Source organism: Kogia breviceps, chromosome 10, assembly GCF_026419965.1.
Source record: "Kogia breviceps isolate mKogBre1 chromosome 10, mKogBre1 haplotype 1, whole genome shotgun sequence".
NCBI lineage: Eukaryota > Metazoa > Chordata > Mammalia > Artiodactyla > Physeteridae > Kogia > Kogia breviceps.
In genome coordinates this window covers 60,303,249-60,319,933 of record NC_081319.1, presented here as the reverse complement: position 1 = coordinate 60,319,933, position 16,685 = coordinate 60,303,249, and the positions used below count along the sequence as shown (strand labels likewise).

Genomic DNA, 16,685 nt, shown 5'->3' with positions numbered 1-16,685 from the left:
GAATCTGCTCTCACAAGCTGTCCTGTGGGGATGCTTTTCCCCCTTTGTGTCCAGCCCAGGGCCCTGCTGAAATGGCGTGGCCTCCTGGGCAAGAGGGTGAACCCCAGCTCCCAGGAGCAGACACTCAGAGCCCTGGTGACCGGACTCATGGGGATGGGGCGCAGCTGGACATGTGTGGCTAGCCTGGTGGTGTTTGGCCCTGTGTGCAGTTCGGGTTCCAGCTGAGAAAGTGCCTCGCTGTGTATTTTCTTCTGCTTGTGTAAGGATCCTGGGTGTCATTTGACAGAAATGTAGATGGTGTATTCTTTCTTTTCTCCCTACTTCCTCTCCTCCGTCTCTCCCTCCCTCGTTCCCTGTCCCTCTCTGCCTCTCCCTCTTTCCTCTCCCTCTTTTGTCTCCCACTTCCCTATCCCTCTCCCTCTCTCCCTCTTTCTCTCTCCTTCTCCCTCTTGCCTGTCCCTCTCCATGTCCCTCTCCCTTTCCCTCTTTCTTCTCCCTCTTTCCCTCTCCCTCTTCCCTCTCCTTCTCTCCCTGTCCCTCTTTCCCTGTTCCACTCTCCCTCTATTTCATTCCCTTTCCCTTTCCCTCTCCCCCTCCCTCTGTCCCTCTCCTTCTACCTCCTTCCCTCTCCAGAGAGGGAAGGAGGTGGAGGGAGAGGGAGAGAGAGCAGGAGAGGGAGGGAGAGAGGGAGAGAGAGATAAAGGGAGGGAGCAAAAGACATCTCTCCCTCCCTCCCTCTAAACCTCTCTCCCTCCCTCTCCTTCACACTCCACCTCCTTCCCTCTCCAGACAGGGAAGGAGGTGGAGGGAGAGGGAGAGAGAGCAGGAGAGGGAGGGGGAGAGGGAGAGAGGGAGAAACAGAGGGAGCAAAAGCATCTCTCCCTCCCTCCCTCTAAACCTCTCTCCCTCCCTCTCCTTCACACTCCACCTCCTTCCCTCTCCAGACAGGGAAGGAGGTGGACGGAGAGGGAGAGAGTGCAGGAGAGGGAGGGGGAGAGGGAGAGAGGAAGAAACAGAGGGAGCAAAAGACATCTCTCCCTTCCTCCCTATCTCCCTCCCTCTCTCCCTTTCTCTCCACCTCCTTCCATCTCCAGAGAGGGAAGGTGGTGGAGAGAGAGGGAGAGGGAGAGGAAGAGAGAGGAGGGAGAGGGAGGGAGGGAGAGAGGGAGGGAGCGAAAGATGTCTCGCCCTCCCTCCATCTCTCCCTCTCTCCGTCTCTCTCCCTTTCCCTCCCTCCCTCTCCTCCCTCACTCTCCCTCCAACTCTCCCTCTCCCTCAATTTCTCCATCTCCCTCACTACCTCCAAGAGAGGGAGAGATGGAGGGAGAGGCAGAGACAAGGGAGAGTGAGAGAGGGAGAGGGCGAGGGAGAGGGAGGAGGGAGAGAGGGAGAGAGAGGTCTCTTCCTCCCTCCCTCTCCCACTCTCCTCCTTCTCTCCCTCACCCTCCTCTCCATCACTTTCCCTCCCAGAGAGGGAGAGACAGAGGGAGAGGGACAGGGTGGAGAGAGGGACAGGGAGAGGGAGAGAGTGAGGCAGGCACCCTCTCTCCTTCTCCCTCTCCCACTCCCCCTCTCCTTCACTCCCTCCCTCTCCCTCTCCCTCCCTCTCTCCCTCTCTCTCTGCCTCTAGTAGAGGGAAAGGAAGGGAGGGAGAGGGAGAGAGGGAGGTGGAGGGAGAGGGAGAGACTTCTCTTCCTCTCCTTCCCTCGCCCTTTCCCTCCTTCTCTCCCTCTCCCTCCCTCTCCCCCTCGCCCTCCAACTCTCCTCTCTCCCTCTCCCTCACTCCCTCCTAGAGACGGAGAGATGGAGGGAGAGGCAGAGACCAGGGAGAGGGAGAGATGGAAAGGGAGAGGGAGGGAAAGAGGAGAGAGGGAGAGGGAGAGGGAAGAGGGAGAGAGGGAGGGAAAGAGGAGAGAGGGAGAGGGAGGGAGGAAGAGACCTCTCTCCCTCTCCATCTCTCCCCCCTCCCTCTCCATCTCCCTCTCCCTCCTCTCTGCCTCTCCCTCCATCTGTCCCTCTATGGGAGGGAGTGAGGGAAATGGAGAAATGGAGGGAGAGGGAGAGTTGGATGGAGAGGGAGAGAGAGGAGAGGGAGGGAGGGAGGGAGAGAGGGAGAGACAGATGGAGAGAAGGAGAAGGAGAGAGAGAGAGGGAGAGGGAAAGAGGTAGAGAGTGGAATAGGGAAAGAGGGACAGGGAATGCAGGACAGGGAGAGAGGGACAGGGAGAGGGGGAGGGAGAGGGAAATAGGGAGCAGGAGAGAGAGACAAGGATAGAGGAACAGGGAGAGAGGGAGGGAGAGAGGCAGAGGGAGAGATGGAGAAAGAGGGAGAGTGAGAGGCAGGGAGGTAGAGGGAGGGAGGGAGGGAGGGAGGGTGGGAGAGAGGGAGAGAGAGGGAGAAGTGCTGAGGAGGGGAGCTCCCTCGCCCTCCCATCCCCTCCCCACTGCTTTCTCTTTTTTCTGCTTCAACAAACACCAGGTGCCTTTTATTTTTTTATTTTTTTAACATCTTTATTTGAGTATAACTGTTTTACAATAGTCTGTTAGTTTCTCCTTTACAACAAAGTGAATCAGTTATACATATACATATGTTCCCATATGTCTTCCCTCTTGTGTCACCCTCCCTCCCACTCTCCCTATCCCACCCCTCTAGGTGGTCACAAAGCACAGAGGTGAACTCCCTGTGCTACGCTGCAGCTTCCCACTAGCTATCTAACTTACATTTGGTAGTGTGTATATGTCCCTGCCACTCTCTCACATCGGCACAGCTTCCCCTTCCCCTTCCCCGTATCCTCAAGTCCATGCTCTAGTAGGTGTGTTTTATTCCCATCCAACCACTAATCTCTTCATGACTTTTTTTTTAGATACCATATATATGTGTTAGCAGATGGTATTTGTTTTTATCCTTCTGACTTACTTCACTCTGTATGACAGATTCCATGTCTATCCACCTCATTACAAATAACTCAGTTTAATTTCTTTTTATGGCTGAGTAATATTCCATTGTATATATGTGCCACATCTTCCTTATCCATTCATCTGTTGATGGACACTTAGGTTGCTTCCATGTCCTGGCTATCGTAAATCGAGCTGCAATAAACATTTTGGTACATGACTCTTTTTGAATTATGGTTTCCTCAGGGTATATGCCCAGTAGTGGGATTGCTGGGTCATATGGTAGTTCTATTTGTAGTTTTTTAAGGAACCTCCATACTGTTCTCCATAGTGGCTGTATCATTTTACATTCCCACCAACAGTGCAAGAGTGTTCCCTTTTCTCCACACCCTCTCCAGCATTTATTGTTTCTAGAGTTTTTGATGATGGCCAATCTGACCGGTGTGAGATGATATCTCATTGTAGTTTTGATTTGCATTTCTCTAATGATTAATGATGTTGAGCATTCTTTCATGTGTTTGTTGGCTCTCTGTATATCTTCTTTGGAGAAATGTCTATTTAGTTCTTCTGCCCAATTTTGGATTGGGTTGTTTGCTTTTTTGTTATTGAGCTGCCTGAGTTGCTTATAAATTTTAGAGAATAATTCTTTGTCAGTTGCTTCATTTACAAATATTTTCTCCCATTCTGAGGGTTGTCTTTTGGTCTTGTTTATGGTATACATTGCTGTGCAAAAGCTTTTAAGTTTCATTAGATCCCATTTATTTATTTTTGTTTTTATTTCCATTTCTCTACGAGATGGGTCAAAAAGGATCTTGCTGTGATTTATGTCAGAGTGTTCTGCCTATGTTTTCCTCTAAGAGTTTGATAGTGTCTGGCCTTACCTTTAGGTCTTTAACCCATTTTGAGTTTATTGTTGTGTATGGTGTTAGGGAGTGTTCTAATTTCATACTTCTACAGGTAGCTGTCCAGTTTTCCCAGCACCACTTATTGAAGAGGCTGTCTTTTCTCCACTGTGTTTCCTTCCCTCCTTTATCAAAGATAAGGTGACCATATGTGTGTGGGTTTGTCTCTGGGCTTTCTATCCTGTTCCATTGATCTATATTTCTGTTTTTGTGCCAGTACCATACTGTCTTGATTACTGTGGCCTTGTAGTATAGTCTGAAGTCAGGGAGCCTGATTCCTCCAGCTCCATTTTTCGTTCTCAAGATTGCTTTGGCTATTTGGGGTCTTCTGTGTTTCCATACAAATTGTGAAATTCTTTCTTCTAGTTCTGTAAAAAATGCCAGTGGTAATTTGATAGGGATTGCATTGAATCTGTAGATTGCTTTGGGTAATAGAGACATTTTCACTATGTTGATTCTTCCAATCCAAGAACATGGTATATTTCTCCACCTATTTGTATCATCTTTAATTTCTTTCATCAGTGTCTTACAGTTTTCTGCATACAAGTCTCTTGTCTCCTTAGGTAGGTTTATTCCTAGATATTTTATTCTTTTTGTTGCAATGGTAAATGGAAGTGTTTTCTTAATTTCCTTCTCAGATTTTTCATCATTAGTGTATAAGAATTCCAGAGATTTCTGTTCATTCATTTTGTATCCTGCTACTTTACCAAATTCATTGATTATTTCTAGTAGTTTTCTGGTAGCATCCTTAGTATTCTCTATGTATAGTATCAGGTCATCTGCAAACAGTGACAGCTTTACTTCTTCTTTTCCTATTTGGATTCCTTTTATTTCTTTTTCTTCTCTGATTGCTGTGGCTAGAACTTCCAAAACTAGGTTGAATAAGAGTGGTGAGAGTGGGCAACCTTGTCTTGTTCCTGATCTTAGTGGAAATGGTTTCAGTTTTTCACCATTGACAACAATGCTGGCTGTGGCTTTGTCATATATGGCCTTTATTATATTGAGGAAAGTTCCCTCGATGCCTACTTTCTGCAGGGTTTTTATCATAAATGGGTGTTGAATTTTGTCAAAAGCTTTCTCTGCATCTATTGAGATGATCATATGGATTTTCTCCTTCAGTTTGTTGATATGGTGTATCACGTTGATTGATTTGCGTATATTGAAGAATCCTTGCATTCCTGGAATAAACCCCACTTGATCATGGTGTATGATGCTTTTAATGTGCTGTTGGATTCTGGTTGCTAGTATTTTGTTGAGAATTTTTGCATCTATGTTCCTCAGTGATATTGGCCTGTAGTTTTCTTTCTTTGTGACAGCTTTGTCTGGTTTTGGTATCAGGGTGATGGTGGCCTCATAGAATGAGTTTGGGAGTGTTCCTCCCTCTGCTATCTTTTGGAAGAGTTTGAGAAGGATAGGTGTTAGCTCTTCTCTAAATGTTTGATAGAATTCACCTGTGAAGCCATCTGGTCCTGGGCTTTTGTTTGTTGGAAGATTTTGAATCACAGTTTCCATTTCAGTGCTTGTGATTGGTCTGTTCATATTTTCTATTTCTTCCTGGTTCAGTCTCGGCAGGTTGTGCATTTCTAAGAATTTGTCCATTTCTTCCAGGTTGTCCATTTTATTGGCATAGAGTTGCTTGTAGTAATCTCTAATAATCTTTTGTATTTCTGCATAGTCAGTTGTTACATCTCCTTTTTCATTTCTGATTCTATTGATTTGAGTCTTCTCCCTTTTTTTCTTGATGTGTCTGGCTAATGGTTTATCAATTTTATTTATCTTCTCAAAGAACCAGCTTTTACTTTTATTGATCTTTGCTATTGTTTCCTTCATTTCTTTTTCATTTATTTCTGATCTGTTCTTTATGATTTCTTTCCTTCTCCTAAATTTGGGGTTCTTTTGTTCTTCCTTCTCTAATTGCTTTAGGTGCAAAGTTAAGTTGTTTATTCGAGATGCTTCCTGTTTGTTAAGGTATGATTGTATTGCTATAAACTTCCCTCTTAGAATTGCTTTTGCTGCATCCCATAGGTTTGGGGTCGTCGTGTCTCCATTGTCATTTGTTTCTAAGTACTTTTTGATTTCCTCTTGGATTTCTTGAGTGATCACTTCGTTATTAAGTAGTGTATTGTTTAGCCTCCATGTGTTTGTATTTTTTATAGATCTTTTCCTGTAATTGATATCTAATCTCATAGCGTTGTGGTCAGAAAAGATACTTGATACGATTTCAATTTTCTAAAATTTGCCAAGGCTAGATTTGTGACCCAAGATATGATCTCTCCTGGAAAATGTTCCATGGGCACTTGAGAAAAATGTGTATTCTGTTGTTTTTGGATGGAATGTCCTATAAATATCAAGTAAATCCATCTTGTATAATGTATCATTTAAAGCTTGTGTTTCCTTATTTATTTTCATGTTGGATGATCTGTCCATTGGTGAAACTGGGGTGTTAAAGTCCCCTACTATGATTGTGTTACTGTCGATTTCCCCTTTTATGGCTGTTAGTATTTGCCTTATGTATTGAGGTGCTCCTATGTTGGGTGCATAAATATTTACAATTGTTATATCTTCTTCATGGATCGATCCCTTGATCATTATGTAGTGTCCTTGTCTCTTGTAATAGTTTTTATTTTAAAGTCTATTTTGTGTGATATGAGAATTGCTAGTCCAGCTTTCTTCTGATTTCCATTTGCATGGAATATCTTTTCCATCCCCTCACTTTCAGCCTGTAAGTGTCCCTAGGTCTGAAGTGGGTCTCTTGTAGACAGCATATATATGGGTCCTGTTTTTGTATCCATTCAGCCAGTCTGTGTCTTTTGGTGGGAGCATTTAATCCATTTACATTTAAGGTAATTATTGATATGTGCGTTCCTATTACCATTTACTTAATTGTTTCGGGTTGTTCTTGTAGGTCTTTTCCTTCTCTTATGTTTCTTGCTTAGAGAAGTTCCTTTAGCATTTGTTGTAAAGCTGGTTTGGTGGTGCTGAACTCTCTCAGCTTTTGCTTGTCTGTAAAGGTTTTAATTTCTCCATCAAATCTGAATGAGATCCTTGCTGGGTAGAGTCATCTTGGTTGTAGGTTTTTCTCCTTCATCACTTTAAATATGTCCTGCCACTCCCTTCTGGCTTGTAGTGTTTGTGCTGAAAGTTCAGATGTTAGCCTTATGGGGATTCCCTTGTGTGTTATTTGTTGTTTTTCCCTTGCTGCTTTTAATATGTTTTCTTTGTATTTAATTTTTGACAGTTTGATTATTATGTGTCTCGGCATGTTTATCCTTGGGTTTATCCTGTATGGGACTCTCTGTGCTTCCTGGACTTGGTTGACTATTTCCTTTCCTATATTAGGGAAGTTTTCAACTATAATCTCTTCAAATATTTTCTCAGTCCCTTTCTTTTTCTCTTCTTCTCCTGGGACCCCTATGATTCGAATGTTGGTGCGTTTAATGTTGTCCCAGCGATCTCTGAGACTGTCCTCAGTTCTTTTCTTTCTTTTTTCTTTCTTCTGCTCTGCAGTAGTTATTGCCACTATTTTATCTTCCAGGTCACTTATCCGTCCTTCTGCCTCAGTTATTCTGCTACTGATCCCGTCTAGAGTATTTTTCATTTCATTTATTGTGTTGCTCATCGTTACTTGCTTCCTCTTTATTTCTTCTAGGTCCTTGTTAACTGTTTCTTGCAATTTGTCTATTCTATTTCCAAGATTTTGCATCATCTTCACCATCATTATTCTAAATTCTCTTTCGGGTAGACTGGCTATTACCTCTTCATTTGTTAGGTCTGGTGTGTTTTTATCTTGTTCCTTCATCTGCTGTGTGTTTTTCTGTCTTCTCATTTTGCTTATCTTACTGTGTTTGGGGTCTCTCTTCTGCCGGCTGCAGGTTCATAGTTCTATCTACTTTTGGTGGCTGTCTCCAGTGGCTGAGGTTGGTTCAGTGGGTTGAGCAGGTTTCCTGGTTGGGGGGACCAGTGCCCCTGTTCTGGTGGATGAGGCTGGATCCCGTCTCCCTGGTGGGCAGGTCCACATCTGGTGGTGTGTATGGGGATGTCGGTAGCCTTACTGTGATTCTAGGCAGCCTCTCTGCTAATGGATGGGGCTGTAGACCTGTCTCGCTCTTTGTTGGGTATAGGGTGTCCAGAACTGTTCGTTGCTGGTCCTTGAGTGAAGCTGGTTCTTGGTGTTGAGATGGAGATCTCTGGGAGATTTTCGCCGTTTGATATTACATGGAGCTGAGAGGTCTCTTGTGGACCAGTGTCCTGAGGTTAGTTCTCGCACCTCAGAGACACAGCCTTGACACCTGGCTGGAGTGCCAAGAGCCTTTAATCCACACGGCCAGGTACGTGGGGAGTTTCTTGCCTTTTGGGAGGTCTGAGGTCTTCTGCCAGCGTTCGGTGGGTGTTCTGTAGGAGAAGTTCCACGTGTAGATGTATTTCTGATGTCTCTGTGAGGAGGAAGGTGATCCCCGCGTCTTATTCTTCCGCCATCTTCTCGCTCCTGAGGTGCCTTTTAGATCAGCCCTGAAGTCAACGTTGGTACCTGGATGGCCTGACCACCCTGCTGACTTCCAGCCGGGGACCACCGCTGGGAGATGAAGTCTGCGGGCCCCTGGGTGGCAGGCTGCACAAGAACCTCCTCTGATGCCCAATCTCTCCTCGTTTATGAGGCAGCTGCCAGCTCCCCTCCCTGACTCCCCAAGATTTGGGGCCTTTTAAATATGTGTTGATAACGCCATGAGCTACTATTTAACTTTTCCACGAGGACCCATCTCCTGAAATGCAGTGGTTTTCAGCCTTGGCTGCACTAGAGAACCCCCAGGGAAGGGAGAGACATCTCTCCCTCACTCTCTCTCCCTCTCCCTCCGTATCTCCTTCTCTGTCTATCCCTCTCCCTCTCCATCTAGGGTGATGCCACATGAGCTCAGATTCGCAGATGTCCCCCCCATCCCCTCTCTGTGCCTTCCGTGGGGTCTGGGTCTTCTCACTGTGGCCCGGGCACAGCCTTGACATTCAGACATCGGGTCCTGCATGGACACTTGTGTTTGGTCCATACTGTGTGTGGCTGCAGTCTGTGCTTCTGTAGATGGGGGCTGTGCCTGAGCCCTTCATCTTCCCCGCAGACACCACTGGTGCTTGCCGGGCCTCGCGGGTGATGCGGGGAGCACGAGGGACAGTATTGTGTCTCCACCTTCTTGGGCTGCAGACAGGCCACGTTGGTCCTGTGGTGACTGGGGGCTCCCAGGAGAACCCCACCGCAGAACCGGAGAGGTGGCCCGAGAGAAGGTGGCGTACGCCTGGGGCCGGGCCTCACCAGCGAGCCACGGGCCACCTGCAGCAACAAGTGTCTCACCGTCCAGGGGCTGGGTGTTCGGGCGCCATCGGGATGAACTGCTGTCTGCATGGCAGCCGAGTTTGTATTGTTGAGCCTGGGGAGGCCCCTTGGTAGCTCTTGGAGAGCCTGGCCGCATTTCTTCCTGCCCTTGGCCTTAGAGCCCATCACGGTTCATGCCGTTTCTGGTTCCAAAAGGACCTGTGGTCATAAAGACCACGTGTTAGGACAGCACCAAAGTGTCTGGAAATCCGGGCCAGGAGGAGGCGGGAGGGCGATTGGCTGTGCCCACCAGCAGCCTGAGACCACTGCGGGCCCGCAGAGACTTGGCCCGGCGCTCCACAGGGAGGGCAGGGCCCATGGTCCCCAGCGCCTTCCCTCTCCGGGTTCCAGGAGAACTGCGCGATCCTCGGGGAGCTGGTGAGGCTGCAGGCCCAGAAGTCCCACCTGCTGGGGTTCAGCACGCGTGCCGACTCCGTGCTGGAGATGAATATGGCCAAGACCAGCCAGGTGGTAGCCACTTTCCTAGGTAACCCCACCTCCCCGTGTCCCAGTGGGGATGGGGGTCAGGCTGACCTTGACTGGACGTGGTGCTGCCTGAGACCCCACTGTGCCAGCCTTTGGGGGTCGCCTTCCCGGACCCTTCATTCTACCTAGAGGGGTGGAACATTTCCCTCACCACAAAAATGTCTCTCACGCCCATACCTATCATCACTCCGTCCCCTCGCCAGCCGCTGACAACCAGGAACCCACTCTCTGAGTCTGGATCTACCTGTTCTGGACGTTTCCCATCAGTGGGGTCACACCCTGTGTGTCCTTGTTGCAGACTTCTCTCGCTGAGCATCGTGTTCTCAGGGTCCATCCACTTGGCAGTGAGTGTCAGGGCTTCACCCCTTTGCGTGGCTGATGGAGGTAAAAAAGACAAGAGAAAAGAAAGAAATGTTGCATGCAAGTCTGGTGACAGCCAGTGATAAGAACCAGAGGGAAGATTCTGGGGCCGGGAGCGCCGCGCCCTGTGAGGCCCTGGGCCTGCTGCCAGGCTCCGTGGACGCTCAGCAAGTCCCAGTGACTTCCCCATGAGGGGCCGCCAGCTGAGCATCTGGGCCCAGGACACACTGCTCCTCCAGTCTTCCTGCGGTCAGCCTCTGTCCTGAGAGCGATGCTCTCACAGGCTGCACCGGAGCGCATGGGGACAGTTTACAGTGCTGGGCAGCCATCACTACTGCCATGTTTTGGAACATTTCCATCACTCCAAAAATGTCCCTCATGCCCTTAGTCCACACTCCCTCCCCTCCCCTGCCCTGGACAACCAGGAACCCACTCTCTGGCTTTGTGGATCTACCTGTTCTAGACATTTCCCCTCAGTGGGGTCACACCCTGTGTGTCCTTGTGTTGGACTTCTCTCGCTGCGCATCGTGTTCTCAGGGTGCATGCACATGGCAGCGAGTGTCAGGCATTCACCCTTTTGCGTGGCTGAGGGATGTAAAAGAGACAAGAGAAAAGAAAGCAAAGTTGCATGCAAGTGTGGTGACAGCCGGTGATGAGAACCAGAGGGAAGGCTCTGGGGTTGGGAGTGCCACACCCTTTGAGGCCCTGGGGCTGCTGCCATTCTCGGTGGGGCATGGGTAACACCGTCCCCCAGGAGCTGCTGGGCAAGCTCATCAAGTCCTGGCATGCCAACACAGGTGCGGTCGGACCAATCGAAGGGAAGGGGCCTCCCGGAACTCCCGGCCGGAAAGTGTGGCCTGGACACAGTGCCAGACCCCCGTCTCCTTCCTCCCACCCCCAAGTGCTCTTCAACCTGTGCCAGATTGTGCTGGCCAAGGTGGACCAGGCCCTGCACACACAGGCGTCCACGGACCCAGCCCAGCAGAATGCCCGTCTCTGCCAGGAGATCCTGGGGGTCCCAGCCACGCCAGGTAGCCAAGCGCACACCGGACCCACCTTAGCGGTTGCTTGGCGTCTCCTGCTCACGTCAAGAGGATCCTCTGGTGGTGTGTGAAGGGGGACCAATGACGGGCTCCAGCCGAGGCGCACTGAACATTGGCCTCTTCCTGCCTCGGTTCCTGGGCTGGTCCCTACCGCTGTGGCCCACGGAGTCTGAGGGTGGGGTGGGCATATCTGCATGTGCTTTCTGGAGAGCCTGGAAGAGGCAGGAGAGGGTTTCCTACCGCGTCGAAGAGGTTTGCCTGTGCAAGTCGGTGCAAGACACGCGGTTCACTCCCTCATAAGCGCTTTAACCAGCGATCTCCCCACGGTGGAGGGCGAGCCCTGACTCATCCCTCGGAGCCTCAGCAGCTGACCTTGTAAGAGGTTTAGGAGTGAACCCTCGTGAGCTTCAGCGGAAAGTCGGCAAAGATTTATTTGTGTCCCTCCACTGAATTGCCCGCAACGTCCCGGTATCTACAAGTGTTGGGCCAATACTCCCTCTAGTGGCAGGGGACTCAGATAGGTCTGCTTTGAGGGCCCCCTCGCTCTGGGGCAGGGGCACTGAGTGGCCAGGGGGCCCGGCAGGAGCCTCTTGGCATTTGTCCCAGGGACCCACCTTTCTGACACCTTCAGCCACCTGGCAGGAAGCTACAACGCCCAGGCCTATGGCTACCTGGGCAGCCAGGTGCACTCCGCGGACAAGTTCCACACACACTTCAAATAGGAGGGCGGACTGAGTGGCAAGGTGAGAGGCCGGCCTGCCGCGCAGACCAAGACGGCGCTCTTTGGCCTGGGCCTAGATGCTTGTGCTGCCCGCCTGGGCCTGCCTGGCTCTGAGGGCCCTGCCCTGGAACCCGTGCTCCCCTGCCCTTTGTTCAGTCACAGCAGACGTGGCCACACCCACACCCACACCCTCAGTGAAGGCTGTGCTCCACCCTCCTGTAGCCCCACCCCTTCTCCACAGGTTGCCATGGACTACAGAAGCTGCATCCTGAGCCCAGGGGGTTCCCAGGATTCCAAGGGCAGACATGATGGCCTTAAATGAGTCGCAGAGGCCTTATGTGGGCTTGTGTGGTGGGGCTCGCCTCTTAGGTTTCAGTGAACTTTGTGAGAAGACAGGGCCTGGGAGCTGCAGCCTCACAGTTGGGCTCCACAGTAAGATGTGTGGGACAGACCTCAAACTGAGGTCTTGCTCAAACATGGAGCAATACCCGCCATCTAGAGGTCTAAAAGAGAGCCACTGCAGCTAGCCCATAGGTCCAAGAAAAGTAAATTCTTACTTATGTAACTGAGTTTGGGGGAGATTTGTTCCAAAGCATTATCACAGCAAGAGCTGACTAACAGAACATTCTCCAAATCACTGTTACGTACATGGCTGCCATCATGCCTACATGTAAGGCAACTGTGTACTCAAACTTTGAGAATTCTTCAATTCTTGGTGCCTCTCCAACACAATGTACATGGCTAAAGTTTCCCCAAATAACTTCCCTAATGTACCACAAAGATCTCCCTAAACTTTTATTCAATGTAATACGAAGTTCTTTCTATTCATTTTCTGTTTCTACATAGTTAAAATGTTTTTTATCAATCTAAAAGGATGGAAAATTGGAACAAAACATCTTTGTGGATAGCTGTTTTTCACAAAGGAAAATGACAAACAAAACAGGCATTTCACTGAGTGGAGAGCACGAATGCCCCTAGTGCCTCTAAATGCCAAGTGAACAAAGGCATTGAATAAATATTGAATCCTGCTCTCTCCACTTGAGAGGGAGAGCAAGCTATTCTAAAGCGGTGGAGGCATGCTCTTAGCAGCTATTTGCAACATGTTGTGAACCTGGACACTGTAGCTACAATGAAACCTGTTGTCTAAGGAAACTAAAGAAACTTGAAAGTGGAAAAAGAGAGAAAGAATGAGAGAATACCCTTCTCATGGTGACTCATTCATATATTCGTTCATTTACCAACTATTTACTATGCGTATAATACGGTGCTGAGAACGGCACAGAACACAGAGGTGTACCCCCCGTTCTCAGGGAGGTTAGATACCAGAGAGGGAGATAAGATGTAGATGCCTTATGGCAGTTCCACATATGTCTTGTTAAACTGTTTACAAGTTCAGGGGAGAGAAGGGATCCAGAAATTGCTTGGATTCTCACTGAAGTCTTCCCAGAGAAGGAGGTGTAAAATAGATTGACTACAAGAGAAAAATTAATGTCATAGGTAGATATGAAAGGGAGCAAAGATGCAGAGATCATTAGACCCAGTTATTTTTTTTTAAGTCTAGAAACTGAAATTAAAGCCAAATGATGGAGGGTCTTGAATGCCAATCTTAAGAGTTTCGCTGTATTGTGTTGACAATGGGTGCCACGGATGGTTTGGAAGAGGGCAAAGGCATAACCCAAGAACCTTGGGAGGTGTAAGAGAGGTGGTAGCGAGGAAGATAGGAAGACATGCTATTCTCCGAAGCAATCATCGTAATCCAGGTGTAAAATAATAAATGGTAAAACCGGAGTAATGGCAACACAGATGGAAGGGAGGAGTATGAGAGAGAGACACTATAAAGAAAAACTGTCAGGGTTTGGTCCTTGATTGGATACATTCATTTCTCCATTTAACACAGCTTGTCAGTAACTGTGCTAGTCGCTGGGAATCAAGAGGAAGCAAAACAGTCATGATCTCTTCCTCACGGACCATATGGTAAACACCTATCTAAAACTGGATGTGAAATGTGATGAAGGCGATAAGCGAGAGGTACCTGGTGTTATGTGAGCTACGGTAGGGGGCTATGATGAGTTGAGTAGATAAGGGGATACTTTCTTGACAAAGTGACACATGAGAAGAGATGACAAGGATGAGGAGGCATGAATCAGTTGCAAACTAAACAGAAGGACATTTCACGCAGAGGAGCAGCATGGGCAATGTGCCCTTGTAAGTATGCAGGCCTGAAAGGAGGCCACTGTGGGCTGGATGATTGAGAATGAAAGGAAGGAGGTGCAAGACACATGGAAAATGACTAGATCCATAGATTTCCTCCCTCAAACCAGCTTACCTCACATACAAATCATGAGCAACTCAGCCCTTACTGACATTATCACAGTCACAAGAGTGGTTAGGGAGAAAAGCACTAACCAGGGCAACTAAAACAGAGGCAATCCAGGCAAAGTTGGGCTGATGGCACATATCAGCCCTGTATGCTTGGGTGCATAACGCGACTCACCACAATGCCTTTTTCACAGACCCTCTTTAAAGTTTCTCCACAAAATCCAACAGGTCAAGTTAGTTCATGATGCTTCAAGATAAACAATCGTCAAGAGAAAAACATGCATTATGTCTTACAATGTTGGAGTCCTTAAACATAGGATATGGAAATAACCATGTAGACAAAACCAGAGCATTTAAAAAAATCTGTATTTTACAAACATACCAGTGAATGCTATAAATAAGGTAATATGACATAAAACAAAATGAAAAATATATGTAAGACTGTTCTCTTTAGTGTACAGAATTCACGGCAGTTGCTGCACTATCGAGCTACTTAGATATATCTATAACTGTCTGTTCTGGTAATACAAAATGAGGCCAAAGTGTGTCAACTGGTTTCCCACAGAAACCAAAAAATCGACATGAATCTCTTTTCTCCTGTGCCCTTTCACCTTACCTGCTCCCAATTCTCCATGAATGCCCTCTTCTTTCTCTAATTATTCTCCTCTTCATTTTGCTTGGCCTTGCACCCAAGCACGCAAGTCGGAGAATCCTAGAGGTCCAAGATTCTAGAGTGGCTGTTTGCAAGGGGTAGGAGATTACACTAACTGCCACACTGTATATACTTCTGTGCAAAGAACAAGGGACAGTATTTAGAATGTCTCTCACACATAAAAGAGCTGGATGGCAGGATACTTGTGTGGCCCAAGGAACTGGAAGTAGCAAATTATGGGCAAAAGAATTGCAACCAAAGGCTGGAAGAGGAAAGGTTTGCAACCAGCTCTGTCTCCTACCTCTCAGGTATTTGCTTCCAACAAATACCAGAGTCTATTTTGTGAAGCATCAAGCACTGAAAAGAAGACTCCTGCTGCTGGAAGTTGACCAGAAGTAACATCCATGAGGGTAAGAATGCAAGATCAAGGCTTGTCCTAGAAACAATGCCCATAATGGAAAAAAAAAAAAAAAACAAAGCAGAAGAGAAATGTAAGTCGCAAGTCCCACCTGGCCCAGCCTAACCCAGCCCAGGGAACTGAAACAGCCTTGGACCACAACATTCTCCACAAGGTACACTCAACAAACTTCACCCTACTCTTTAACCAAGTTACAAAAAGAGCTTCTTAATCCCTACTTTTGCTCCTTCAAAACTGCTATAAGTTCACTAATTAGACAGATATGATTTCAGATCAACTGTAATAGTTCACACTAGATGGCTCTTCCCTTCCTAAGGATATTAATTAAATAAGATATACATATATATATATAAGTATATGATACATAAAATATAATATTCTGTAGAATATAAGTAACTGTTAGTTAATTATATTAATGAACATCTGTAAGAAATGTTGCAATGATTTCCCTAACGTGAGAGACTGGGGAAGGTAAATCTGTCTTCTAGGATTTCCTACCCCGAGCTCAGAAATTTAGGTGTTGTTTTAGCCCTCCTACACTCTCTTCACCCAATCCCACCTTCCTGTTGGGGATCGGACCTCCCGATTAGCTATCTCATACCTTTAAACTGCCTGCTTTGTGACATCGTTCTCCTACCGAACCTACTACCACTTGGTAGAGTCTTGGGGTTTCCATGCAGTTGTTTGTCAATAAATTTGGATCATCACAAGTGACCAGTGACCAGTAACCAGTGACCTTTGTACTGGACACATGTGCTGTTCAGCTGCAGCCACTCAGACATCCTCTAGTGTTGTCTCCTCATCCCTTGTATCTGCAGTTGATGTTTCCTCTTCTTCTCTCACCATGTCAGGTAAGAAAAGAAACTTTTTAAAGTTTTTCAGTAGATTCATTTTGCCCCTAAATTTAGTAGTAGATTCACAATAGCATGGAATAATGAGGGAGACTATTGAACCAGAATTCCGGAGACCTAAGTTCAGTTTTGACTTGGACATTTACTATCTGTGTGACTTTGGACAAATCATTGACTGTCTCACAAAGCGTGTTTTTTTCCTTACCTGTTATGTTCGAGAATAAGCAGTCAGGGAACAAAGTCAAGGCAGAAGAGAAGCCAACAACTCCCAAGACGAAGTGAAAGAAACACCAAACTGAGCTTATCCAAGAGAGCTTTAAAAAGCCTCGAACCTCCCTAGGCATGCGCATGCTGGAGTCTGTGAGGGTTTTTCATGCACTGGGGAAGAAGAATGATAAGAAAACTGGGCTCTCTTCCTGTCGGGTCTTGGGAAATTCAATCAACCCTAAAGACCCCCAGCCAACCCCCAGCGATCCAGCCATGGCGGCATACCCCACGTGAGGGTAAGAGTCCTGAGAGAACTCAAGGCCAAGCCCAGAAACGAGACAGCAGTGCTGAAAAAGAGTGTCCATCTCCATCCCAGTATGAGCTGCCTCCTCCTGGGAAGGTCAACTTGATACCTCTGCCTTTTTCTGCCTGGGACAAGCCTCAAGCTCGACCTGCTCCTCAGAGGCCACCA

The 16,685-nt window shown here is 47.6% G+C and overlaps 1 pseudogene; it reads left to right on the top strand.

Moving 5' to 3' along the window:
- The first annotated feature begins 10,735 nt into the window (after nt 1-10,735).
- Nucleotides 10,736-12,088, top strand: LOC131764151 (thimet oligopeptidase-like; annotated as a pseudogene).
- Nucleotides 12,089-16,685: the final 4,597 nt, after the last annotated feature.